We start from the raw sequence: 27,477 nt of genomic DNA on the forward strand, positions 1-27,477 counted from the left end.
AGACCTCACCAGAATGGCCTTTAGGTTCATATTTCCACCAATATTCAGTTGATGATTATTTATGCGTACTCTAAGAAGTTTAGTGGCTCTTTATCTTGGTAGATTTTTCATATGCACTTCAAAAAGTTTGTTATTGTTAGGTAAAGTGTCTTATAAAAGGCAATTAGCTCAAATCAGTTGATTTCCTACCAAATTTTTCTATCCATTATTGAGATTGATATATCTGACTATAACTATAGATTTATCAATTTTTCCTTTCAGTTCTATCATGTATTTTGAAATTTTATTTTGGGGTACATAAATATTCAGGGTTGTTATGTCCTCTTGATTAACTGATCCCTTTTTACTTATGAAATATCCTTCTTTATCTCTAATAATATTCTTTTGTTCTGAAATCCACTTTGTCTGACATTAATATAGCCACTGCAGTTTCTTTTTATTAACATATCTCTTTCTGTCCGTTTGCTTTTAATCTATTTGTGTTTTTATATTTAAAATGTGTTTTTAGGCAGCATATAGTTAGTTCTTCTGTTTTTATTCATGGTGACCATCTCTGCCTTTTAATTGCAGTGTTTAGATCAGTTACATTTAATGTGATTACCAGTAGGGTTAAATTTAAATCTGTCATCTTGCTATTTCTTTTCTGTTGGTCACATCTGTACTTTTATTCCTTTTTCCTTTTCATTTTTTAGAATTCCATTTTATTTCCTTTGTTGGCTTATAAGCTATAACTGTTATTTTAGGTATAATATATATTTTTACATTTTTTGTTTGTTATGTACCATAATTATACAGCATATATAATTAAATAAAAGTATATACTATATATAATTATACATTTTAGATACTATAAAACATAAAATTATATTCCCTATATAATTATGTATTAGAGAGTATAAAATACATAATTACATGGTATGTAGTATATAATAAGTAATATTATGTTGTCAAGAACCATGAGGATCTGGTATTTTGCCATTCTTGCAAGCTAATGAGTTAGCCTGCTATAGTTTTAGAGATGCTCCTAAAAGATTTGAGACTTTTGGGTCAGAAATGAAAAATAGTTTAGTAATCATAGCAATAGCAGTGGCCAAAGTGTGAGCATTTTTTGTCAGTTCTCTGAGATCTAATTCACACATGTACATTCATCCCATCCAAAGAGCACCAGATGCCACTTGCACATGCAGAGGGTTGAAGTTGCAAAATATGAGTGGTTTATTATGAGCAGTGTGTAGGCTCTTTATTCCAGGCAAATACACTATTCCTGTGTTCCAAGGATGTTTGCTATATAAACAAGCATAGGTAGAGATATGTTTGCTATACAAACATCCATGAAAAGATAATTTAGAACAAAAGGCCTTGCTTGCAACTGCCTTGCCTGTCAGGCATGCAGAAACACAAGAGAACTATAAAGAAATGTTTACCAGTGATACCCACCCTATATTTTTACACTGTCCTAGCTTCTGGTGAATTACCCTATAATACTCCACTTTGCCAATAATTATGATTAATCTGACCCCCAATGAGGACTCAAATCCTTTCCACTTGTTTCATATGACATTTAATTGAGACTACTATTAATAAGACCCCAAGCAGCAAGAGGAGGCAAACCTGCATTGATCTCAGTCATGCTCCCAGTGTCCCAGACCCAACCAGCTGAACAACTCCCATAAACCATACCTTTTAGGTCTATATAAAACCAGGCGTCTAATAAGGGTCTAATAAAACCAGGCGACTTTATCATTATGTTTCTGTATTAACCTTCCACTTTCATCCAAGGCATTAATCCAGGCGCAGCAGCATGCGTTAGTGATTGCACAGACTGCCCTGGCTTGCAAAGAAGAAGCCTGAATTCTATTATCCCTAACAACCCTGGCCAGTGAGTTGAGATTGACCTGAATGTCTTCCAGATTCTAGGTGATGCTACTGATCACTTCAGCTAAGATCAGGAACAAATTTTATACCACCTTTTCTAATTAGATGGGTTCCATCTTAGGGATGATTGTCTGCATAATACACATAAATAAAAAGTAAGTTATCTCTCTGGGAAGCTCCTCCCAAGTAAACCAGGATATGCCCATTAGGTGATATCTCTACAGTCATTTGAGGCTAAATGACCTATTAGTAGAAACCTCTTAAGCCCTTGAGTTTCTCTTTAATGATCATCTTTAAAGTGAAGGTCACTGTGTTCTCAGGAGGAAGGCAAGTTAATGCCTGGCTTCCACATGAGTACAGTCCCAGGAAGTACATGTGCTACTAGAAAGAATATATTGCTTACAATCATTGAGACTCCAAAGTGCGATTCATATCTATCAAGGACACAAGTTAATGGTGTCTCTAATATAGTCTTATGGCTAGCTGTTTGGCCTTAGGGTTCCTGCTCGGTTCAAATAATTGAGTCTAGTCCTCGTTTTTGGAGGGACTGCCTGAAGGGACATAGTAGAACCTGGCCCATTTTTTTCATGCCGCCAACTGGGTGACATCCATTCACTCCATGGAATGGCTGAGTCTCATAAATAGGGGTTTATAGGTATTGTGTATGTGAAAATCTCAGGAACGGGGCCAGCCCCTGCTGTTTCCAGGAGAAACATGGTGAGGTTAAGGGGAATGGCAATCCCATAGAGGCAAGAGCTCTCCAGTGGAGAATGGCAGATCCAGGGATCAGTTAAATTTAAGAATCTTGACTAGCTAGAGGAGCGACACCAGTGGAAGAAGATCTAGGGATGATACTGAAAGACAGAAATCGGTAATGTTTTTCCTTCTTTGTACATCCTGAAATCTAAAGTGTTCCCACCTCATGTGTCAAAGTTGTTCTCCCTTCACCATTAGAAACTTGAAGTTTCCTGTTCCAGTAGGTATGACTTCACCTTTTGTACAATCATTTCCTACTTGCACCCAGATGTTTAATCAACAAGGATCAGTTGAAAGCCACAAAAGGGTCTTTTCATAAAGCTTACAAGACCCATTATAGCCCGTGTTTGGCCACCGTAGAGGGACCAGTAAGAATGTACTCAGCCAATTATCCTCATGATCCAGGATCATGGCAATCCCACAAGAGAATCCAGGTGGCTGAATCAGTAATAAATTTGAATCTCCTGGTCCCTTTTGGCTGGGCTGCCATCCTGAGGGTGCACCAAGGAGTCCAGTTTGGAGCTACTATTAGGGAAAAGAAAGAAGCATAATGCCCTGGAGTGGTGGGAATGAAATTCCAAATATTCTCATGAGCCTAAATAACCCCCATCCCTTTCATCCTGACCATTACCCACAAAGCAGCTGGGGGATAATCCCTTTCTGGGGACAGCTGCTTTACTAAGGTGTGTTGATCAAGAGGACATCCGTGTTAGTGACTTAGACAACTTGACCAGCAGCTGTGATTGGTTTCCATAGCTCATGGCTTCAAAAGGGGGTATCTTTAATCAGCTGGTCTACCATTCCCCAAGCAGCTGGCCAGATGCCTACATCATTGACAACAGTCCAAGAGTCAGTAAAATATAACAAAGTTCATCAGGGAGCTCATTGGCCAGAGCTTATGGGAATGATGTGTGCAATCCAGAAGGGCAAGATAATTTGCCTCCAAGGGGCTCTCCTTTGGCAAGGACATAAGAACATGTAGGTAATTCTTCACCTTTTTTCTCCTGGATGACTGTCGTGCAACACAGTTATACATTGTCTTCTCAGAGGACAATCACATGACATGGAGCAACCAGCCACACACAGCTATGGCCAGCTTATTAATGCAACTTCTACTGACCCTCCCTTCTCTCCTGCCCACACCCTTTGTTCCTTATTCATCCTCCCTGGGAGTTTACTCCTCGATAAAGTAGTAGCACAAAGGGAAAACCCAGGCTAAGACAACAAGAGAATTTCAACTGGGAGTTGCATTACTCTAGAAAAATCACTACTTTATAGCATGATGACTAATATTATTAGAGAAGGTTATTATGTTGGCAATTTTTGTGATAAACTACTTTAGGAGGAAATGGTAAGTCAAAAGCAAAATCTAACTGAAAACACTCCAGTTTTCTTTTGTTAACATTTATATGGCTGAGCTATAAGGCACTATCATCCACTTGTTGTCCACACATCCTAATTGCAGGCAAGGTAAGTAAAAGGAAATAAACAACCTCCTGAGCACTGGCCTTGCAAAACCAAACCTATAAAGCAATGACAAATGTCACATTTTGTAACTGAGCAGGACAATAATTGAATTTGAAACAAACAAAACAGAAGAGAACTGACTGAAAAACATTTTGGTTTCATTTTTTTAAAACTTTGGTTCGAATCTATAATTCATTAACATATCATTTCCCACTTCCCATCTGGAAACCAGAAATATTGGCGATATACATCATGTAGCAGAATCCAACAAAATAATTTAAGAACCATAAATTTGAATGCATGCAGAAAACATGTATTTTATTTGTGTTTTTGAACGGGAGGGGTGTTTTACCTTTTGGAGGAGTTATGATTTAGATTCATTTTTCCAGCACTGGCTCTGAGCTCAGCACATTCTGGGGTATTTCAGAATTTATGTTCCACTTCACATTTTTCAGTCCCAGTATTTCTTTGTAAGGTATCCCAGTGGGAAGTAACCAAAAAACCATTTCTTTTTTTTCTTCCCCAAGAATCTTAAAAGTCGCATAAGAAAGATGAAATGACCAACGATGGCTCTCAAGGGGAACCTGAGAAACACAGAAGATTCATGAGGGCTTCTTAATGTACAAGTTTCTCTCTCTGCATTCATAACCCACATGAATGTCAGAAGCCACAGGTTGGAGGATGCAGGAGTCTGAGCTCTGCTTACACTTTCATGGCATCAGCTAGTAGGGACAGATGCCCTCCTTTCTCCCAGAGACACTGCCCACAACTCAATGAAACACACCACCCAATTCTTCCTAGATCAACCCCTTCCACTTCTCACTGGAAGGACTTGAACTAAATGAAGGTGGTCAAGTTGTATAAAAGGTTTTCCTCATGCCAAATCCACAATGGGTCCATGCCAAGGATATGTGGAAAATATTCCATATTGTTTCCATAAGTGACTTTCTAAACAAGAATTGCACCCTTGCAGGAAATTTGATCATGTTAGCCACGTCATGCAGTTGAATGCACACTTTGGACATCATATTTGATAAATACTTACTCTGCCTTCACACAGTGTATAGTGTATAAGGAAGAAGGAAGAGAAACACTTGGATCTTGGAGCATTGATTATTTAGAGCAGCAAAATGTAGAGGAAATCATACTTCTTACACTCTAGTAACACTATAAACTCCTTACTGAAGACCATGAAATCAGAGAAGAGAAAGAATGGCCAAGAAGGAAATGCTGTAGCCTAGAAGAGAATTACACAAGCAAGTGAGATGGCAAAAATTCATCACAAGAGTTCATGGCCCAGTGGTTGAGAAACACAGGACTAAAAAATTGATGTTTAAGGAAAAAAAAAAAAAGTTTCCACATAGTTTAACCTTTTGTTTAAGCACAACATATAAATGTGAAGAGCCCACCTGAGATGTTACTGATTAAACAGATCGAAGAAGTGAGAACAATGTTCATCAGTCCCAGTGTTTTGGGCTTGGAGTGAGACGTCATGGACACTGGCATAAGCATTTTGCATTTAGCAAGAATTACCTGTTCTGCTGGGCATGGTGTTTCATGCCTGTAATCCCAGCACTGTGAGAGGTTGAGGCGGAAGGATAACTTGAGGTCAGGAGTTTGAGACCAGCCTGGCCAACGTGGTGAAACCCTGTCTCTACTAAAACAACAAAAATTAGCTGGACGTAGTGGTGGACACCTGTAATCCCAGCTACTCAGGAGGCTGAGGTGGGAGAAATGCTTGAACCCAGGAGGTGGAGGTTGCAGTGAGCTGATATCGCACCACTGCACTCCAGCCTGGGCAAAAGAGTGAGACTCCTTCTTAAAAAAAAAAAAAAATAGAAAAATAGAAACCTGTTCTTTTTCTCTCATTAGGTCTTGATCTCAAACTTCCATGGGTCTTTCTGGAGAGGGAACGATCGACCACAAAAGCCCGTGGATAGAAGTTTGGCTATTTTCAGTGCTTTTGTTGTAAAGATGCTGGCTTTCAAAAGGATTATTAAGAAAAAAGCCTACCTCTTTGAAATCTACATCAAGTTGTTACGGCAACAAGATCCAGACTAAATCTAGAAACGTTTGCTCCACCGCCCCCTCCGTCCACCCTGTTATCTACCTCGCATATTTTCGTGGGTTGTGCCAACTAATTGCAATCATTGCAGCATCTCTGCCACCTCATCCCGAGGTTTTCCAACAGCAAGAACAGGAAAGCATTGATTTGAAGGATGGCGTGGTAGTATGTATGTATGTGGTTACGTTTGTATGTCTGTGGGTTTGTGAGCAATTCTGGAAACAGCTCATCAAATTTCCCCTAAATGCTGTCAGATTTAGCCAAAGAGGTAGGAGAATTGACAGTGGTCTCAGTAGCCAATGATTCAATGTGGGGGTGGCGAAGGGGGAGCTGGAGCGCAAAGGAGCCAAGGAAAGAAGCACGGTGGAAATAGGAAATTCAGAGGGAAGAGCTGCTTGAGCTGTTTGCAACTTCTTCCCCCCAGAACCATAAAAAAAAAATCTCATGAGCTCAGATCATCAACAAGAGATGATCAACTTCCCCCGAGTCTAAGCTACACTGCAATCTCCCCCTGAGTCTAGGTGTTTGCTCTTTAGATGTGGGTTTGTGACTGCAGCTTCAAACCTCTCAGCTGCATGCTAGCTCTCCTGTTTCAGGAATCCAGCACAGTGTCAGCCTTTGAGTGCCAGGGCAAGAGCACTGGGATTCTAGGGAGGGCACCTCTCCAGAGGACCCCCGGTGATCCCTGTCCAGGCCTGCACTATGCATTTCCTGGGTCCCAGCATTAATGACCCTGCCTGCTGACCTGGTAGACAACACGTCCAAATTTGAGAAGTATTGGGCAGGCAAGAAGAAATTCAGACACAGCGCTGTTGAAAGAGGTTAGGACTAGAGGTTCCTTTTATATCCTATTCAAGTGAGATGATGAGGTGAGACGATGAGCCTCCCGGCCACAAGCTGGCAAGAGGAAAGAGAAAAGGACCGAGGAGGAGACTTTGGCCATGAGAGCCCATTTCTAACCAGTGTTGGCCTGGCAATTGCAGGACCTCACCCCAGTGAGCAGGTGAGAAGCCAGACAGCTTGCCCAAGACAGCGTGTGGTCTCCCGAAAAATTAATGAGCTCTCTGCTGTGTCCCAACAGTCAATGGGTGGATTTTAGGTATGTCTCACTCCCCGGACGTCTGAGCTCAGAGGTGCCCTGGGGAAAAGCCTTGTGTTTCACACACTTCGTGACCCAGTTTCCATCTGTCTGACAGAAGCTCTTCCTGCCTCAGATGACAGGTCTGAAGGCAGCTTAGTGGGATGGGTGATGAGTTATATGAACACATTCCACATTAATTGAATTCCCCTCAGTTGGACTTCTGCAAAATGAACTTCTATTTTTTTAAGAGCTACATTTTACTTTACTAATAGGGACTTAACTGGGTGAAGGAAGACTGCTGATTCCAGGGGACGTTTTCTGTAGCCTTTCCCTAGAGAAGTGGGCTTGGCTGCAGGAGGCGGTGGGAGGAAGGCATCCCAGAGACGCTGTGTATGAAGAAAATGCCTCTGCCAAATCCTCTGCCTGCCCTAGGTCACTGGTTCCCAAATGTGGCAGAATCACCTTGGAGAGCTCTGATTACACAGTTTCCTTAGTCCAGTCGGACCAACTCAATCAGACCTTACAAAGCAGAGCCCAGGAATGTCATTTTTAACAATCTCACCAAATATTTCTGGCACAGCCTTTTTCAAGACCCCTTTTCCAGAAATCACTACCATAAGGCATTCCATCCATCCTCTGTAAGAAATCTCCAGTGATTTTCAACAGTTGTACAAGAATGGCATTTTCTTGACAAAGCCTATGAGAATAGAGGGTGAGGTTTGCTGATTGGAAAAAAAGCATTTTCTAAAATTGCCATTTGTTTTCACCACAATAACCATGTCTCATATCAAATCACATAAAAGCTTCTCATAAGATTGGTATCTTTAACAGAAGAATTTTGGATCAAACACAGTCGAGAAAGACCAGGTGCGGTGGCTCATGCTTATAATCTCAGCATTTTGAGAGGTTGAGGAAGGTGGATCACAAGGTCAAGAGACCGAAATCATCCTGGCCAACATGGTGAAACCCCACCTCTGCTAAAAACACAAAAATTAGCCGGGCATGGTGGTGCACACCTGTAGTCCCAGCTACTCAGGAGACTGAGGCAGGAGAATGACTTGAACTCAGGAGGTTGCAGTGAGCCGAAATCGCACCACTGCACTCCAGCCTGATGGAGTGCGGAGTGAGACTCCATCCAAAAATAAAAAATACGCCGAGAAATTTTACAAATTGTGATGATGCACACTTTCCTTATGCAAGATTGCTCTTATCAGTGTTTCCAGAGTGTCCACCTCTGTTAACCTAAGTCTCTTCCTGTTTGAGTTCTGGACGGTGCAATCTCTGATGCCATGAGCCCTCTCTGGAGGGACACTGGGTTCCCTGCATTAATTAAGGAGAACACACAGCATCCAGGTCGAAAACTCAGATTCCCCCAGCGATGCCTGTCAGAGGGGGCATCTTCCTCTCCTTCACACTCTCTCCAAACCCCAGGAGGCCAGGGGGCACAGTTGCCAGGGGATAGAAAATTGCGTCCAAGGAAGACCTGCTCAGGAAGCAATTCTCTTCTCTTACCTTGCACGGTGAAACCAAGCATCAAAACCCACAAATCTGAGAGCCGGTGTTTAGGCCACACCCACATAGATGGCTCAGCATTTCTAACTCACATCCCTCTCCTCTTTAAAAACCACAGGAGACACGGCACGAGTGATTTTGCCAGCAGGTGGGAAGATCTGGTCTTCATTCTTCATCTCCTCTGAGTCTGTTTCCTCCTCTCAAAATTGGAACTAACAGTGGTGCCTCACGGAGAGGGTCTGGAAGGTCAGAAGGGCTCACCACATCATGGTGAGGGCCAAAACAAGCACAGGTCAAGGGCAGTGGGAAGCCATGAGGAGCCACGCAGTGGAACAGGTCTCAAGACTGTAAACCCCAGTCCCACCTCCCTTGCTTTGATTGGCTTTTTCTTAATAATTTGCTAGATGCAGAGAAGATGCTGTTTGCCACTTCTTTCCCCCAGAATCATGAAAACTCTCATGAGCTTAGATCATCAGCAAGAGATGGTGACCCTCAAACTCCCCCTGAGTGTAACTTTTTGCTTTTCAGCAGCTTTGAAGCTGTGACTGCAGATGCTAGCTCTCCTGCCTGGGGAATCCAGCACCGTGTCAGCCTTTGAGTGTCAGGGGCAAGAGCACTGGGATTCCAGGCAGGGTACCTTTCCAGAGGGCCCCTGCTGGGTGATCCCTGTCCAGGCCTGCACTATGCATTTCCTGGGTCCCAGTGTCCCTGACCCTGCTTGCTAACCTAGCCTCTGACAACCCTGAGCTCCAGCCACTGAGTCCCTCACACTGCAAGCAGCTCTGCCTGTACCCAAGAAAAAGCACCTCTTTCGAAGTTCCAGGCCTTTCACTTGACTTTTCACGACTTATTTTCCAAGAAGCTCCAACTCTTGGCTTCCAAAAGTGGCCTCTGTGGAGGTGCACAGTGTTTGGCCTCGTGCCAAGTTTCCAGAGTCTGCCCACATTACCCTGTACCTACCCAACGCCTGGCCCCCAAATGGCTCCTTACTCCTTCGGCTCTTCCCTCAGTTCAGCACGAATTGCCCACTTCTCTGTGGAATTCTCACCACAAGTAGAAGATCCTCCTCTTTCCTTCATTCACTGTTTCTTCCTTGCATTGCCCTCAAATTTCCTCTTTTTTTTTTTTTTTTTTTTTTTTTTTTTTTTTTTTTTGAGACGGAGTCTCGCTCTGTCGTCCAGGCTGGAGTGCAGTGGCGCGATCTCGGCTCACTGCAAGCTCCGCCTCCTGGGTTTACGCCATTCTCCTGCCTCAGCCTCCTGAGTAGCTGGGACTACAGGCGCCCGCCACCGCGCCCGGCTAATTTTTTGTATTTTTAGTAGAGACGGGGTTTCACCGTGGTCTCGATCTCCTGACCTTGTGATCCGCCCGCCTCGGCCTCCCAATCTTTTTTTTTTTTTTTAGGGTAATAAGAAATTTAAAAGGACTTTTATTTTTAAAGAGCATTATGGTTAAAAATCAGCTTGATTAAAAGTGAATATCCAAGCTATGCATACATTGAAAAGGTCTTTATGTTTTAAATTTAACAAATGCTTATGGAACAGGATCTATGCCAGAGATTGGGGATTATTTTTTCACTATGCCATACCCTTGCAAGCCTGGTGTTGGGTGCATTCATCCAGCAAGCCTGTATTGAGGACGGATGTGTGTCGAGCACCAAGTACCTAATGGGAACATCATGGCTGTAGCTCCCGCCCCACCTCCTATCCAGGGAAGGAGGCAGCAAACACAAAAACAACACCAGTCAATAAAATGATGGCAAGTTTTAAAAGTGCTGTGAAAAAAACAAACACGGGAACTGAGGTAGAAAGTTATCAGGTAGGAGGTACACCAAAACTGGATACCTTGGTCAGGGAAGGCTTCTGTGAAAAGATGACACAGAAGCTGAGTCCCAAATGCTGAGGAGGAGTCATGCAGAGAGAGTGAGGTAAACGGCTCCCAGGCAGAGGAAACAGCACATGCCAGGGACCTGGGGTAGGAAAGACCTTGCCACGGAAGAAACTACAAGACCAATCTGGTCAGACGTTAACAAGAAGAAGTGAGTGGCCCAAGAAAACATTAGACAGATTGGAAGGAGATATATTATGCCAAATCTTATAGATTGGGAAGAGATATATTATTCAAAATCAGTGAAGATTTCGAGTTTATTTCACTAATGAAATTTATACTTAATCCCAAGGGGTCCAGGAGCCTTCTTGAAAATGAGCCTTTGGAACAAAATCATGTCCTTTGCAGGGACATGGATGAAGCTGGAAGCCATTATCCCCAGCAAACTAATGCAAGAACAGAAAACCAAACACCGCATTTCTCACTTACAAGTGGGAGTTGAATGACGAGAACACATGGACACATGGTGGGGAACAACACACACTGGGGCCTATTGGATGGGGAAAGTGGGGGAGGGAGAGCATCAGGGAAAACAGCTAATGGATGCTGGGCTTAATACCTAGGTGATGGGATGATCTATGCAGCAAACCACCATGGCACGTTTACCTATGTAACAAACCTGCACATCCTTCACATGTACCTCTGAACTTAAAATAAAAGTTGAAGATAAAAAAAAGAGAGAGAAAACAGGCCTTTGGCATGCCAGAGTTCCCGATGCCTTCCTGCATTCGCCACATATTCTGGAGAGCACCTCTGTGCTGGACACACAGTCATCTCATTAGGTTCCTGTAACAACCCCTTCCCACACACACCAATCCACATCCACATATATCAACGCTTGAATGTGATTTTTGTCTCTTTGCAATTCTGAAATAGTACCAGACCACCCAACAGTTCACAACTAGAATTTTGTTGTTGTTGTTTGTTTGTTTTTTGTTTTTGTTTTTGTTTTGAGACAGAGTGTTGCTTTGGCGCCCAGGCTGGAGTGCAATGGCACGATCTTGGCTCACTACAATCTCTGCCTCCCGGGTTCAAGCGATTCTCCTGCCTCAGCTTCCCGAGTAGCTGGGATTACAGGCACCCACCACCACACCCAGCTAATTTTTTGTATTTTTAGTAGAGATGGGGTTTCACTATGTTGGCCAGGCTGGTCTCGAACTCCGATTTCAGGTGATCCACCCGCCTCGGCCTCCCAAAGTGTTGAGATTACAGGCGTGAGCCACTGCGCCCGCCAACTAGAGTTTTTTCAGTTAGCAACATATGATGGACATCCCTACATGTTGGTAGACACATTCTCAGGGCAACTTTCTTCTTCCTCCTTGCTCAGCCTCGCCTGTATGCACAGCTCACCCAAACATTGCCTTCCTCCTCAGCCTCTCCCTCCCCCAAATATACACTGCAGAAAATCTTGACACGAGATGGCAAGTGTACCTTGGAAAAGGCATACTAGAGACCTGTTCTCTAAACTTTGTTTTCTCAAACGGTACAAGCCCACGGCCCAGGAGATCAGTAGTCTCTGGTGAGGTCACACTGGGCTTACATTTCATACTTTCAACAAAGTAATTTCCTTCATGCCGTAAAACATGATGGAGTGGTGGGAGCAGGGGGAGATTCTGGGATGAATGAGGATTTCCTGCCGCACACTCAGTTAATCCTCTGGGGAGGAAGTTGAATGTGGCAGGAGGAGCTCAGGTTTCGGAGCAAGCCACAAATGGGTTAAAATTCTGGTTTTCCTGCTAATTAGTCTGAGGGAGGTAACTGGATCTCACCATGCTTCCTCATCTACAAAAAGGAAATATTAACACGCAATAGAATATTATTCAGCCTTAAAAATGAAGGAAATTCTAACACATGCTACAACATGGTTAAACCTTGAGGACATTAAACTAAGTGTAATAAGCCAGCCACAAAATACAAATACTCTATGAATCCTACAGCACCCAAATTCATACATAGTAGGATGATGATTGTCAGGGGCTGGCAGAGGGGGAAATGAGAAATTGCTGTTCAATGCATATAGATTTCTGTGTTGCAAGATTAAAAAGGTCAGGAGGATCCGTGGCAAAACAAAGATAGGTAAATTTTATGTTGTATGTTTTTATCTCAATTATTTAAATACAAAAAAAAAAGGTGAGAAATAGTAATACCTGTCTCATAGGGTTGGTAGAAGAAAAAGAAAATCATACAAATTATATAAAATATTTACCACCATGCAGTTCCTCCTTCTTCCCACTGCGCTCACACAGACTCACACGTACACTCACACAAGCACATATGCACCACAAACTCACACACCCAAACATGCATACTCTCACACACACACACACACACACACACACGCACACGCACATAGGCACCACAAACTCACACATGCAAACACACATACTCTCACACACACACTCACCCATGAACATATGCACCACAAACTCACACATGCAAATGTACATGCTTTCTCTCTCTCTCTCTCTCTCACACACACACACACACACACACACTTATTTCTCTCAGTTGTCTCCTCAGCCTCCCTGCCCGAGTCTCCTTTTAGCACAGGCATCAACAGGAAGAACAAGTCGTGTTCGAGGACTTCTGTCTTCAGGAGTCTCCTCAGTCTGCATTCTGGAAGATTCTTCCATATCCTATATTTCCTTACATGAATTCTTATTCCAAAGCATTTCAAGACACTCTTAAAATAATGGCTTTTAAGTTTCAGAATCCTAAAATCTAGATACAGTGAAGCAGTTGAATCTGAGCTGTGTATAACATAATAAAACATAATCATGCCTTATTTGACTATAATAAGTATTTTGCACTTTATAAGTTGTTTTCAATACATTATCACATTTAATTCTTAAAATAAAACAAGGAAGTATTATTATCCCCCTTTTTTAAAGAGGAAAAGCAGCTTCAGAGAGTTTAAGTGAGGTGTGTTCAAAGTCACCAAACTAGCAGGGATCAGAGGTGAGTCTCTGAAACAGCCATCTGTTGGCTTCAAGATTTTCCTGCTCTTTTTACCTCATCACTGGGTAAGAGAGGGTAGGTCAGATAAGAGCTATCTAAGGACTCAGGAAACCGTGGGCGCGCTGCCTGGATCGGGCTCAGAATCAGAGCTGATCTAGAAAAGAGAACACGCGTTTCCCTGGAGGCATGGAGAACAGGAGGAATTCAGAAAATAGGACACGAACTTTTTCAGAGCCTCACACTGGAAGCAGACTTCTTCTTGGAGCCAATAAACAGAAAATGTGTCACTACTAAGTGCTTGCTTCTGAGGGAAGGCCAGAAGAGCTAACAGAAGGGCCCTGTCTCCAAGTTCGGAAATAGAGGAAGCATCCCAAAGTCCGCAGCACAAATACTGAAGGCAGGAGACGCCTTGTTTCAAGAGATTAGGGTTTTATGGTCTTAGGCAGGTACTAAGTAAAAACATATGAAAAAACAGAGCCCCTACACCATACTAGCGAACTGTATAAAGGTTACAGAGGGAATGAGAAACATTACCCTGTTCTAACTCCAAAAACAATAAAATTTAACTGTGATCCCTCAGTATCCAGAGAAGAGTCCCTCGGAGAGTCCTGCTATCTGGGGCAGTTGTCACTGTGGCTGCCACATGGGGTCACTTGTGAAACACAGTATTTGGTCTTGTGCCATCTTACCTTGCTACTTGGATGTCTGGTGAACTGAGTACGGAGTAGATGAAAACCATGCACACCCTCACTGCACTGAAACCCGTGCACACCCTCACTGTAGCCATTGAGAAAGTGCTGCCAGCACCACCATTTCCCAGTGTTGCGGCGCGGAGGAAAATGGACTCTCCGTTCCTCTCCGTCTCTGTCTCTCTCTCACCACGCCATGCCATGCTGACTCGGGCTCACTAGGCTAGAGTTCTTTACCCACACAGTTCCTTTAACACGCACAGACACAAACATACACACTTTTCTCCCAAAACCTGTCAGCCTGTCCCCCAACCTCCATGTCCCGGATTTCTGAGAGCTGAGCTTGCTTCTCTTGATATCTAGTCCTAACCACTTCTTGCCCCAGGATAAATCACATTTCTCATAGGAATAAACTGTATGCTATGATAGGTTTCATTCCACTTTAAAAGGCAGGGCAGGGCATGGTGGCTCACACCTCCAGCGCCTCGGGAGGCTGAGGCGGGCAGATTGCTTGAGTCCAGGAGTTGGAAAGCAGCCTGGGCAACATGGTGAAACCCTATCTCTACAAAAATCACAAAAAATTACCTGGGTGTGGGGGTGCACACCTATAGTCCCAACTAACTCAGGAGGCTGAGGTGGGAGGATCACTTGAACCTAGGAGGTCAAGGCTGCAGTGAGCCATGATCATACCGCTGCATGGCAGCCTGGGCAACAGGGTGAGACCCTGCCTGTCTCTAAATAAATAAATAAATAAATAACAGGCAGATGGACTCCGTACCTCAGAAAGAAGTATCAGATAAACTGGAAGGATGGAGTATGGTTTGGGGGTAGAGTAAGTATTAAGAACAAGTTGATGGAATCAAAGAAAGAGGATGCCTTAAAAATAAAAATATTCAACTTTTCTTCCTTGAACAATGCAACTGAAAACCATATGATACATGACTATTTCCCCGAATGAGTAAATGGAAAGTTAAACAAAACCTTTAAGTATCCCCAGGTGAGATGCACGATGGGGGGGGGCGGGGGAAAAGGCACGTAAAGGTGTAGATTTAGTTCTCTTCCTTTTTTAAAATTTCCAAGACTCACACCTTCTGCAAATTTGAATGTATTAACCTAAATCTCACAAGAACATGCTCCAAGAACATCCTGTCCCATAAAACCATAGGAAAGAGGAACATCTTAGGTTGGGCTCCCCAGAAGCAAATCCTGAGAGGAGGATTCTGCGCAAATGACTTTCTGAACATGCTCTTAGAGGAAGCCAGTGAGAGTGGGGAGCAGAGTTGGGAAGGGAAGAGGTCAAGCAAGAAGGAGAACTCAGGCAAAGTCTTGCAGAAGGTTAGGCTGCAGGGAACTCAGGAGTGTAAGGCCTGTTCTGCCATGCAAGGGAGCCGAGGCTTTCAGACTCCTGTAGCCATGAGCCACTGGATAAGGTCACCCCAAGGGGATGTAAATTCCCTTGGCACTTCTAGCTCTCAGGTTGTGCATGCCAGGGAGGCTCAAGCACCCTGAGATTGTGGAAGAAGAAAGCCCCCTCAAGCCAACAGGCACAAAAGAATGGCACAAAGGAGAGTAGCCATGATTGGGCAATGCAAAGACATTATCTGCTATAAGGAGCAAAGAATGAAATTTGAGAGACTCAGTTTTCCCATATGCAAAATAAGGCTAATTGTCCAGCACCCATCATCTGTAAAACAGGGAAGGTACTAACGCCTGCTTCATTGGGTGGTTGTGAGGATTGCATTAGACAATTGAGGAAGACACATCTTCAGCTCTCAGAAATACCAGTGTCTGTAAATATCTGCAAGCAAGTAGAACAGCGATTTCAGCTGGGCCTACGGCTCCAGTTATTTTGCCAAAAGAAATGTAGTGACCACACATGTATCCAAAAATCTCTGAGGTCTCTACCTTCTCTCAGCAATTTGGAAAATGCAGGAGGAACTTGAACAACTTCTATGGGGAATTTAAAAACCACTTTGAAAAGTATGAACCCTCCAGTTTGAAATGTACACAAAGCATTTCTTTCTAAAAATGTCCACCTTGGGTCTATACAGTGGGGTTTCTGCCCTGTTCATCTCTCAGGCACACTTACAAGGAGAGCTTTCAGTGCATCCAAACAATTGCTTACAAGCATCAACCTACCATGAGGTTAGCCCCACATTGAGCTAACTGAGGAGCCAGGAGGGAGCTGTTTCTATGGCATTTGAGTAGCACAAAATGTGATTCTTCTCTGGAGAAGACTTTTGAGAATTAGAGGGAATTAGTCATATTTTCCAATGTGGGAATTTTAACAGTTGTGAAATGATGAAGAAGACCTGACTCAACAATTTCAATATTGCAGTATGTCACCTAGCTGTCTTGTTACTCAAAATTACATGATTTAAAAGACAGTAACTTTAAAAAGAACCCAACCAAGGTTGGAAAGAAAAAGGAGATATGCAGACAAAGCAAAGGAAAAATATAAAATTGCTGAACATTTACAGAGCTAAGTTTAACAATTCTGGGCTCATTTAATACAGTTTTTATCTTAAATAGAACATTGAAAGGCATGTTTATCCTCTCAGTGAATTATATGTTAGAAATGAACTCTTTAAACAGTGGGTTTTTTTAAACCTACAATATGGAATCTGAACTGGATTTAACATGTTGCTAAATATTCAAATGGGTCATCCCTTCATACTCCCTTTTGGTAGGTTAAAAAAAGATGAGCAGACGTTCCGGACAAAGATGAGTAAGCCAATTCAAGACCACCTTTGTGTTGTACGTTTTCCAGCCTCTTAATTAGGCTACTCCTCATTAACTACCCTAAATGAGCTACAAATAATGATCAGGTCCTGTCCTTTATATATGAAAAATAGTCTATTAACAAGTGCATGACTAGGGTATTTTCCAGGAGCAGTGAAGGGTTTGAACCCTTTCAAGCATACTCTCTCTAGGCTTTCCTTGTCCTCAAAAGCATACCTTTGCAGGACAGCTAGCCAGGGTGCAAAGGAAGCTAAAACACTCCAAAACAGACCATTCTAATGAACTTAGTCTCATTAACATTGGGTGATAATTAGGTAACCTAGCCAGAACAAATGCAACACTGGGCAAATTTGAAGAGATATAGATAGCTCCAAGGAATGTTAAATACAAAGCTAGAAGTGGTATTAGCCCTTGACTAACTAAATGAATCACTGAATAGAACAAGCACTAGCGTTTATAATCAAGAACCTTAAGGAAAAAAGAGTGGGTGTTATAGTAAAAGAATGATTGCTACCTACAACTCACCAAATTCCCACATACACACATTTCCTGACATATATTTTCTCCTATTGTAATAATACCAATTATATACGTTAAGAGACCCCAGGCTTATTGTAAACAGTTAAGAAAGAGTATCTAGATCATCCCAGAGAAGTTTATTCCAATATATTAACTTCAAAAACTTACCATTCTTTATGCACTTTCAACAAAATAGTTCTCCTCAAATCGATCTATAAATTAAATGCAATTCCAATCAAAATTCTGGCAGAATCTTGTATAAACTTGACAAATTCATTTAGAAAGCTATCTGGAGGAACAAAGCAAGGAAACTTGCTTATCTAGACACTAAGAAACAACAAAGATTAAGTAATTAAAAAGAAAAAAAATGTGGTCTTGACATTGCCCAAGACAAAGATCAATGGAACAGAACAGGAAGCCCAGAAACAAATCCAAGTAAATTTGCAAATTTGTTCTGTAGCAGAGATGGCATTATGAATGAGTGAGGAAAGGATGAAGCTTTTTAGTAACTGATGTTAGGAAAACTTCACAACATAAAGACAAATATCTACCTCATGGCATATAAAAATTCAATTCTAAATTGATTAAAAACCCAGATATGAAAATTGAAACTATGAAATAAGTATAAAAATATTTTTAATATTGTGACATTAGGATGCATGGAAAGAGTTTTTAAATAACACCCCAAAAACACAAGGTGAAAAAAAAATTGACTACAACAAAATTGAAGATTTCTATTCAATGTAGAATATCACAAACAAGGTTAACACATAGGTGACAGAATGGGAGAAGAGAATGCAATATCTAAAATAAATTGGAAGTTAATATCAACATTATACAAGGAATTTCTATAAATTAACAAAAATATATAGAAAGCCCAATTTAAAAATGTCCAACGTATAATAGGTAATTCACAGGAGGAGGAGCCCAAATAGTTAATAAACACATGAAGAAATACTCAACTTCATCTAACAATAATTGTAGATATGTAAATTAAAACAACTTTGTGTCCATTTGGTTGACAAAAATGTGAACATTGGTAAATACCAAATGTTAGTGATGATGTTGGCATACAAAAAGTTCTTGCGCTGCTGGTGTGAGAGAATACTGGTTATGATATATGAGATTATTGTTCAAATATATTCACTACTTCTCTGCCACTTTCATCAGAGGAGTATATTTCCTCTCCTGATTGGGTTTGGCCATGTGACTCAATGTGGTCTCATGGTAGATACCCCTGTACACTTCTCTGCTCCTGGACTTAAAACCTGGCCATGTGACTTGTTTTGGGCAATAATATGTTAAGAGAAGTGACTTGAGCAGAGCCTCAAAATGTGGTTGCTTGGTTAGGCTTTATTGCTTGTGCTTCTGCCATTGCCATGAGAAGAATATGCCCTAGCAAAGTCCACCAGTCCAAGGAGGAAGAAGACGCAGGGAGGAGACCTGAACCAACATAAACCTGACCCAGAGCTAAGCCTAACTAAATACCCAACTGACCCCTGACCCAGAGCCAAGCCTGCCTAAACACCCAGCTAACCCATGGATGTATCACTGATAATAAATTGCTGTGTTTTAAGTCATTTAATTCTGAGGAAGTTTATTTCACAATATTCTTTTGACAATGACAGACTGATACACTAATACAGCATCCAGTCAGTATTTAATGACTAGAAATAGTATATACATTATGTAATAGAAACTTCTACATAGCCTTCTCTGATTTTTCCTTGTTGGCAGAGGGTGTCTTCCACTATGGAGCTCTTTAATTCCAGATACTTGCTTCCACAGTCTCTTTTATAATATATATAAAATGCTAGTCAATGGGGCCAAAGAAAGCATCCACTAAGGACTTCTGGCAAAAGTTTTCTTCCTCTGTAATAAAAAGAGATGCATGGGAAGCTATAACCCTCTTCTACAATGGCTGTGATCATGCCTGTATGTGATGTTCAGAGCTGCTACAATCATCTTGTGGCCAGTGGGAAAAATAACACTGACTTATGGAGGATGGTAGAGCAGAAAGATGAAACTCACCCGGGTCTTTGGTTACACCACTGAGCTACTAATGCTTCCTGTAGAACACTTGTTACATGAGACAATTTAGGTTCTTACTATTTAAGCCAATTTAAGTTGAAATGCTAAAAGCATTCATAATTATCCATGAAACTCAACTCATTATCCCATTAATCTCAACTCCTAGATATGAACAGGCACATCCATAAGAGGACAGGTGTGACTGTGCTCATTACAATATTGTTTTCTAACAGCAAGTACCTGGAGGTTACCTAAGTGTCCCCCACTTGGAACATTGGTGAGTAAAATGCCTATGATGAAATGTTAGGCAATAATGAAAAGTAGTAAGCTATATCTAGATAAGAAATTTGAATAAATCTCAAAAACATGGAGTGAAATAATAGAAGTTAAAACATAGAATAAAATATATAACACAGTGCCATTTATATAAATAAAGAATGTAAACACAAGACATTACAAATTTTCCCACAATTAATATATATTTAAGGAAAAGTATTAAAAACATTACAGCATGTGCTTAAGTGGGATACAAGAATGTTAGCAGGATTGAGGCATGAAAAAGAAAAATAAATAATTAAAAATCTGAGTACTTATACTGGTTGTTGCTACATAATGAATTATCCTTAAATGTAGCAGCATTTTTTGTAGAATTGGGGTCTCTCTTTGCTGCCTAGGCAGATCTTGAACTCGTGGCTTCAAGTGATCCTGCCACCTTGACCTCCCAAAGTGCTAAATTACAGGCATGTGCCACCACACCTGGCCTGTAGTAGCTTTACAACAATAAATGTTTATTATCTCAAAGTTTGTATGGGTTAGGAATCCATGCATGGCTTAGCTAGATGTTTCTGACTCATGGTCTCTCAGATGACTCCAGTTAAGGGTTGGGCTGCAGTCTCATCTGAAAGTTCAGATGACAATCTGAGGATCCATTGTTAAGCTCACCAACATGGTTATTAACAGCAGGATTTAGTTCCTTGTGGGCTGTTGGACTAAGGGCCCGAGTTCTTCATGGCTGTTGGTTCCTTGCCATACGAGTCTCTTTATAGGGCAGGACACAGCACAGCAACTTGATTCCTCAGAGCAAGCGACTGAGCAGGAGATAGTATGTACAAGTTGGAAGCCGTGGTCTCATGTTTGCTGTATTCAATTTATTAGAAGCAAGTCACTAGGTCCAGCCCACACTTAAGGGGAGAATATTACTTGGGGGAATGAGAACCAGAAAGTGGGGATCACTGGGGACCACCTTAGAAGCTCCCTAGCACAGCCCTCAGTGCTATGACCAGTGAGGATCACTTATCATGAACTGAGGAGCATAATCACTTCAAGTTGGTGTTCCCGTGCTCCAAAAACTGAAAGGCAAGCCAGATGGCAAAAAGAACCAATGTGGCTTTGACTTTCATATATTTGCAGATCAAGTTCTAGATAATTGACATTAAATTGCTCTTGACAGACTGAGGAGTTATTTGGGATAATATGCTGACTTTAGGTACACAACTATTAAGAAACAGGGGAAAAAATCAGTTTTTTTATGTAAGATTAAATATCAAGAAGCAGAAAGAAAAAAGTGAATATTAGTATTGTTTCTATGAAAACAGCAGCAAATCCAGATTTAACGTGAAAAATACTGTTCTGTATGATAAAACTTTTTGATGTAGATTTGGATAACTCTATAGTCAGAGAAAGCTTTTAAGATTCCCTTGTTTAACAGGTGGAGAATCAGAGGTTCACATGGCCAGTGACTTAACTCGGGTCATTGAAGTCACCTACCCTGGGTCAAGCCACTCTTTTATCAAGCAGAATTGCCTGTGAGAGTGAAAATGTGATATTTGCAGCCTCCAAGTAGAATCTAGTCAGATTCTAAATGGGCTAGATTTGGCAAAACCTTTCTTCCTTTCCCAGGAAATTTACATCAAAGAGTTAATCCCATTAAATTGTTCTGTATTTAACTTCCATCTTTGCTAACAAGCAAAATTTCAACAACAGTCTCCATTTTCTGTGTAAATCAGAGAAGGACTTCTTTTATTTTGTTTCAATACTATTTTTCTAAAGCTCTCTCATTCTTTTTATGCTCCTCATCACAGTGTAAGTCCATGAAAAATTAACGCCTCTGTTCAGCAGGGAAGCTAGCTCCTCTTAAAAGAATGTTCTGGCAAACCCAACACCAGGACAAGCATCTCCAAGCAGATATGCCATAGAAAGGTGCAGTGTGTTCCAGAAGCTTCTCCCTAGGGAGTGGGGGTCTCAACTGCTGTGGCAATTACATTAGACTCATTTTATATTTCCTCTGCTATCCCTTACTGGATTTTACCTGGATTTGCAAAATCCAGGTAAGCCACTATAAAGATGTAGAAACCATTCTACTTTCTTGAACTCCATGGACAATTAGGGAAAGCTGATGTGTCATATTCAGAATTCCACCAACAAAATGGTATTTGCAATTGCTGAATACAACAATTGTGTTCTATGAGTAAGATATTTTGTGTATAACAAAAAGTTTAAAACATCGGTGTATATTAGAAAAATATGCAGTGAAACACAGGAGGAAATGTACTTGCAATGCAAAAGGTAATCAGTGTCATGAAAATTTTAGCCAGAGAGCATGGTTGGTGTAGTATTTAATGAAAAGCAAATCTGTGTCTTCTCCTAAAGTTGAAAGTATAATTCTTTTTAGTTCATACATCAGTTTATTTTTATACATGGTTACAAATCCCCATTTGGATTAAGATTTTTTACCTGTAAAACTGATAAGGGTTTTCAAATTATGTCACATTATTAAAGAATCACTGCGAGTACAGTAGGTAAGAGTAACCCAACCACACTTCGCTTAGTGAGTTTCATTCTCTGGTTGATTAAGATCACAATTCTCCACTTCTGTGCCTATTCCTCTTTGGTCCCCCATCCTAGAGATATTTTGATTTACTTCACTTTAGATTCACACCTGTTAGGCATTATCTCATAAAATCACAAAACCACCAAGCGAATCAACAGCTTCAACCATAGAGACAGACACAGGTTGACCACCAATGGGGAACCCCATCCAATTGAATTTGTTTGCCCATGCCTTTATGTCATCTCACCCCTCCATACCAGACCCCACTGGACTCAGCAAGAGCTGTCTCTTCCATTTGTGCTCCATCTCCACTTCAAGGATAGACAGCTTTTACAATCTTAGTCCTCAGCATCAAATCAGATGCCTCATTTAGTAAAAAGCTTTCACTCTGCTCACAATTCCTACCTTCCCACCAGCCCCCTCTAGGTCTAATATTCTGTAAATTTCATTACCCAGCTCCAGCAATAACATTCAAATTTAGCCTCATCAAAGGTCATAATAGCTTCCATACCTTAGAATGAATGGAATAAAACATATGGAATGCATGAGTCACATATAAATGTGGTTCACACATAAATGTGCAATATTTATTGTCTCTCAAAATATTTCACAAGTACACCACCTTCATCCTTGAGTTTTGCAGGCAAATAAAATGAATGAGCAAAGGACATTAATTAACATGGGGTGTATGCATTCTTAAAAGCTTTAAAACAACAGTGGTATTAATATCTCTTTGATGCACCAGAAGAGCAATCAGAGAAACACTAAAAAGGTTCCCATTCTCTCTTTCCAAGGTTATTCATTAGCTGAACTACATCGCTCAGAATCAGAGCCAGACACCTCCGTTCCTCTTATATATGTCTCAATCATTTTACATAGAAAGAATCCACTCCATTAACCATCAACTTTACAGGAAGCAAAGCATAAGATGGCTGCTAACGTAGCTAATAGAACCCAGTGCTAGTCTAATGGAAGTAGAGAATCCAGAGTCCAAATGGCACTAGTTCCACCGTGTGGTCTTAGAACAGTATTAAATGGTTAAAGGAGAAAAAGCCATTTAAAACACAATTTTTAAAAATAGTCCTTTAGTCAAAACTAGTCTGGCCTAAATCCACTCTAAATCACTGCAAGATTCAATAGAAACTCAAAGGAAACTGCACACCAATGGATTCTCCTAAGAAAAACACATTATAATTGAACCATCCTATTCCTTGGCACACAAAACAGCTGGTCTGACCACACATGTTCAATTCGGGAGCCATATTTTAAGAGGGACAATGACAAACTAGAACACATTCAGAATAGGGCAACCTATTCTGAAAACTATTTCCTATGATAAATGGTTGAAAGGACTGGTGATCTATATTCACCAGTGAGAGAAATGAGAGAGCTGCCTGCAATAATGGGAGTGGCTAGCTCGCTGGACTAGAATTACACAAGAATAGCTTGAACCATTAATCAAGTAAAGAGCCCTAATCAAATAAATGCAAATTAAAACAACAGTGAAATACTATTTCCACATCCCCACATCTCAGCAAATTGGGACACACACATAATTATTTTTTCCAATGGAAATGCCTACGGTTTCACTGCTAGGAAGAGTAAAAAAAGCTTTTCTGTTAGTCTGGAAATAAAATTCAAAAGTCTTAAAATTGTACATACCTTTTTACCAAATGTTTTCATAGCTAAGAATTTATCTTAAGAAAATAACTGGATATGTCTTCAAAGACTTTTGTAAACAAATGTTCATCAGAACATTATGCTTACCAAAAAATAAAGTAAAAAGAAAGAAAGCAAAAAAACAAAACAGGGAGAACACCTAAACATCCAATAAAAATCTCTGGATTTTCTCCACTAATAATTGTATAGTGCTTACAACGTGCTAGTCACTGCCAGATATGTTCCTCTTAATCCCCAGAATCCCTGCAACAGCCCCATGTGGGGGGCGTTATTATCCCCATTTTACAAATAGAGAAACTGAAGTGCTAAGTGTGTCACGTTGCTCACAGCCTCACAGACAACACATAGTGGGCCTGAAAGTCCAACACAGGCCTCCTGCCCAGACCCTGTGCTCACAGCCATATTAGATCGGTTAAAAAGTAATGGCAGGTAAACACGTGGAATACAATTTTTAAAAATTAGGTGAAAGAAAAACGTGATGAACTCACTGGTATCAGTTAGCAAACTCTACCTTCTCCCCCTTTTAAAGAAAACTAAGAATACATTTGCCCTTCCGTCTTCTGGCACCTCTCCTCTTCTCCAGCTTTCCGAAGACCTCACCCCTAGCCCTCCCAGCCCCTGAGCTGGAATGCTTGCAAACCAGACTCCGCCACGTGAGCAGCTCCGAGCTGGCTTGCAGCCTCTGGCCAGTTTTTGTTATTCTCTCAACTGCCCTTGTTGCACAGATTAACGCATAGAATAAGTAACTAGGAAGCATGTTTTTATTTTTACATCCCTCGGGGAAAAAAAAAGTATTTTTATGCAAAATAAAAAGTTGAATTTGTAGTGAGCCGCCGTGCGGACAGCCAGCGAGGCAGCCAGCAGGATCCGGAGCGGCCCTGGAGCCTCTGTAAACCCCGTGGGACCCAGGTTTCCAGGCACCCCATCCAGGAGAGCCAGCTCCGAGCATCCTTGGGCAGCCACTCCTTCGGCCAGGAGCCTGGAACCCAAGCGCGAGAGACCAGGACCCCCGAGGGCAGCTTCTTCCCACCACCACCCGAACCATCATGACTCATTTCAAGGACGGCCCTTCCTACCGGCTCTTGGCCAAAGTCAAGATCAAGATTGCTTCCAAATAGGATTATCAAACAGAAGATCTTTACAACTGGATAGCAGAGGTGACAGGCAGGAGCATTGGCACCCACTTCCAGCTGGGCTTAAAGGAGGGCATCCTCTGCAAACTCATCAACAAGCTGCAGGCAGGCCCAGTGAAGAAAGTCAATGAGTCCTCATTAAACTGGCCTCAGCGGAGAATATTGTCAACTTTATTAAAGCTATTCAGGATTATGGTATGAAGCGACGTGACATATTTGAAGTAAGTGATCTTTTCAGGATGGAAACATGATCCAGGTTCAGGCTACTCTGGTGGCCCTAGTAGGTCAAGCAAACACAAAAGGACACAACCATGGACATCAGGGTTAAATATGCAGAAAAACAAACAAAGACATTAGGATGAAGGAAAATTAAAAGCTGCCAAAACTGTAATTGGATTGCAGATGGGAACCAACGAAGTGCCAGCCAGGCAGGTATGTCAACTTGTGGGACTACAGGCATCTTTATGATCCCAAAATGCAAACTGACAAACCTTTTGACCAGACCACAATTTGTCTGCAGATGGGCACTAACAAAGCAGACAGCCAGATGGGGATGTCAGCACCAGGCACCAGAAGGGCCATCTACTATCAGAAGCTAACATTACAGCCAGTAGACCGCTTGACCATTTCTCTACAGATGGGTACCAACACGCTTCCCAGAAAAGAATGGGTGTGCATGGGCTTGGGGGGCAAGTATATGGTTGCAAATACTGTGCTGCTTTATCATTCACAACAGAAAAAAATGGTTTGAAAATCAGTGATAGTGATTATCACACAGAATATCCAGATGACTAACATGGCGAGTACCAAGGTGACTGCCCTAGAGATTACCAATATGGCGACCAAGGCATCAGTGACTAGATTCACAGAAAAGAACTCAGTATTTAGTCTACTGTTTTCATTCAGTGAGAACCAAGCTGTCTTTAAATAATTTTTATCTTGTCTTCCTAAAACACGATTAAACTTATTGTACCTTAAAAAAATGACTTACATACATTCCTTTTCCCTTTATCTGCCTCTTCCCCAAATGGTTGCCTTTTCTTGTTGTAATAGTTAAATCGTACAGCATAACCAATAACTAGCATTTGAAATAAAAAGTAATATGGTGAAAGGGGAGAACTCTTACACAGCCAATTCTTTTATTAAAGATCTATGCATTTTTACAGTCTTAAACTAGTATTTTCAAACAATAGGAAACTATTATTTTTGTACAGTTAAGTGTATCTGATTCCTGCCTGGAAGACTAAGCTCATCCTTATTTCTAAATGTGGTCTTTGCCAATTAAACCTAAGTTGCAACATTTTAGAAATTTACATATCAATGTTGCCACCATATTGTTTAATTTTTAAATAAAGTCAAGATCAGTGTGTGTTTATGATTATATATGTACTCGTTCTCTTCCTTAGCTGACAAGATCTTTTCAGAGTGATGTTTCCGAAGGAGTATCTATGAAATGGTCTGCAGACATTTAGATCTGGGTGGTGCATTTGCTCTTCCTGATCTTGCCAAAGTATCAATGTGGAGCTGCTCTGCATCCTTCAACTGTATTGACTGCTGACTGGCTCAGCATGAACTTATCACACTACTTTTTTTGGGGGGGAGATGGAGTTTTGCTCTTATTGCCTAAGCTGGAGTGCAATGGTGCAACCTCCGCCTCCCAGGTTCAAGGGATTCTCCTGCCTCAGCCTCCGGAGTAGCTGGGATTACAGGCACACGCCACCACCATGACTGGCTAACTTTTCTTTTTTTTTTTCAGAGTCTTGCTCTGTCACCCATGCTAGAGCTCAGTGGCATGATCTTGGCTCACTGCAACCTCCGCTTCCCAGGTTCAAGCAATTCTCCTGCCTCAACCTCCGGAGTAGCTGGGATTACAGGCATGTGCCAACACGCCCGGCTACTTTTTGTATTTTTAGTAGAGACGGGGTTTCACCATCTTGGCCAGGCTGGCCTCAAACTCCTGACCCTGTGATCCACCTACCTCAGCCTCCAAAAGTGATGGAATTACAAGTGTGAGCCACCACACCTGGCCCACATTACATTTTTTGCACATAAATTTTGTTTGAACATTCAAAAAATAAAATAATTAAAAACGTTAATCATGAGTTTTCAAACTTTTATTTTAGAATAACTAGGGAAAAATTGGACAATAGATCTAATTGCTAAGAGGAAATTTTAAAACTTAAGTTAACCCCCAAAACTTTTTCCAATGAATTCTAGTTTTTGTCTTTTTTCTTCTTCATGCCGAATAGTTC

The 27,477-nt window shown here is 41.4% G+C and overlaps 1 long non-coding RNA gene and 1 pseudogene across 2 annotated transcripts in view; one reads left to right on the top strand and one right to left on the bottom strand.

Annotated features, from left to right (window-relative positions):
• The window catches only part of LOC126953925 (uncharacterized), a 153,038-nt gene that overhangs the window by 37,029 nt on the left and 88,532 nt on the right, over positions 1-27,477 (bottom strand). The window lies entirely within an intron of this gene.
• Positions 25,139-27,221, top strand: LOC126953919 (calponin-3-like; annotated as a pseudogene).

This window comes from Macaca thibetana, chromosome 4, assembly GCF_024542745.1.
Source record: "Macaca thibetana thibetana isolate TM-01 chromosome 4, ASM2454274v1, whole genome shotgun sequence".
Taxonomy (NCBI): Eukaryota; Metazoa; Chordata; class Mammalia; order Primates; family Cercopithecidae; genus Macaca; species Macaca thibetana.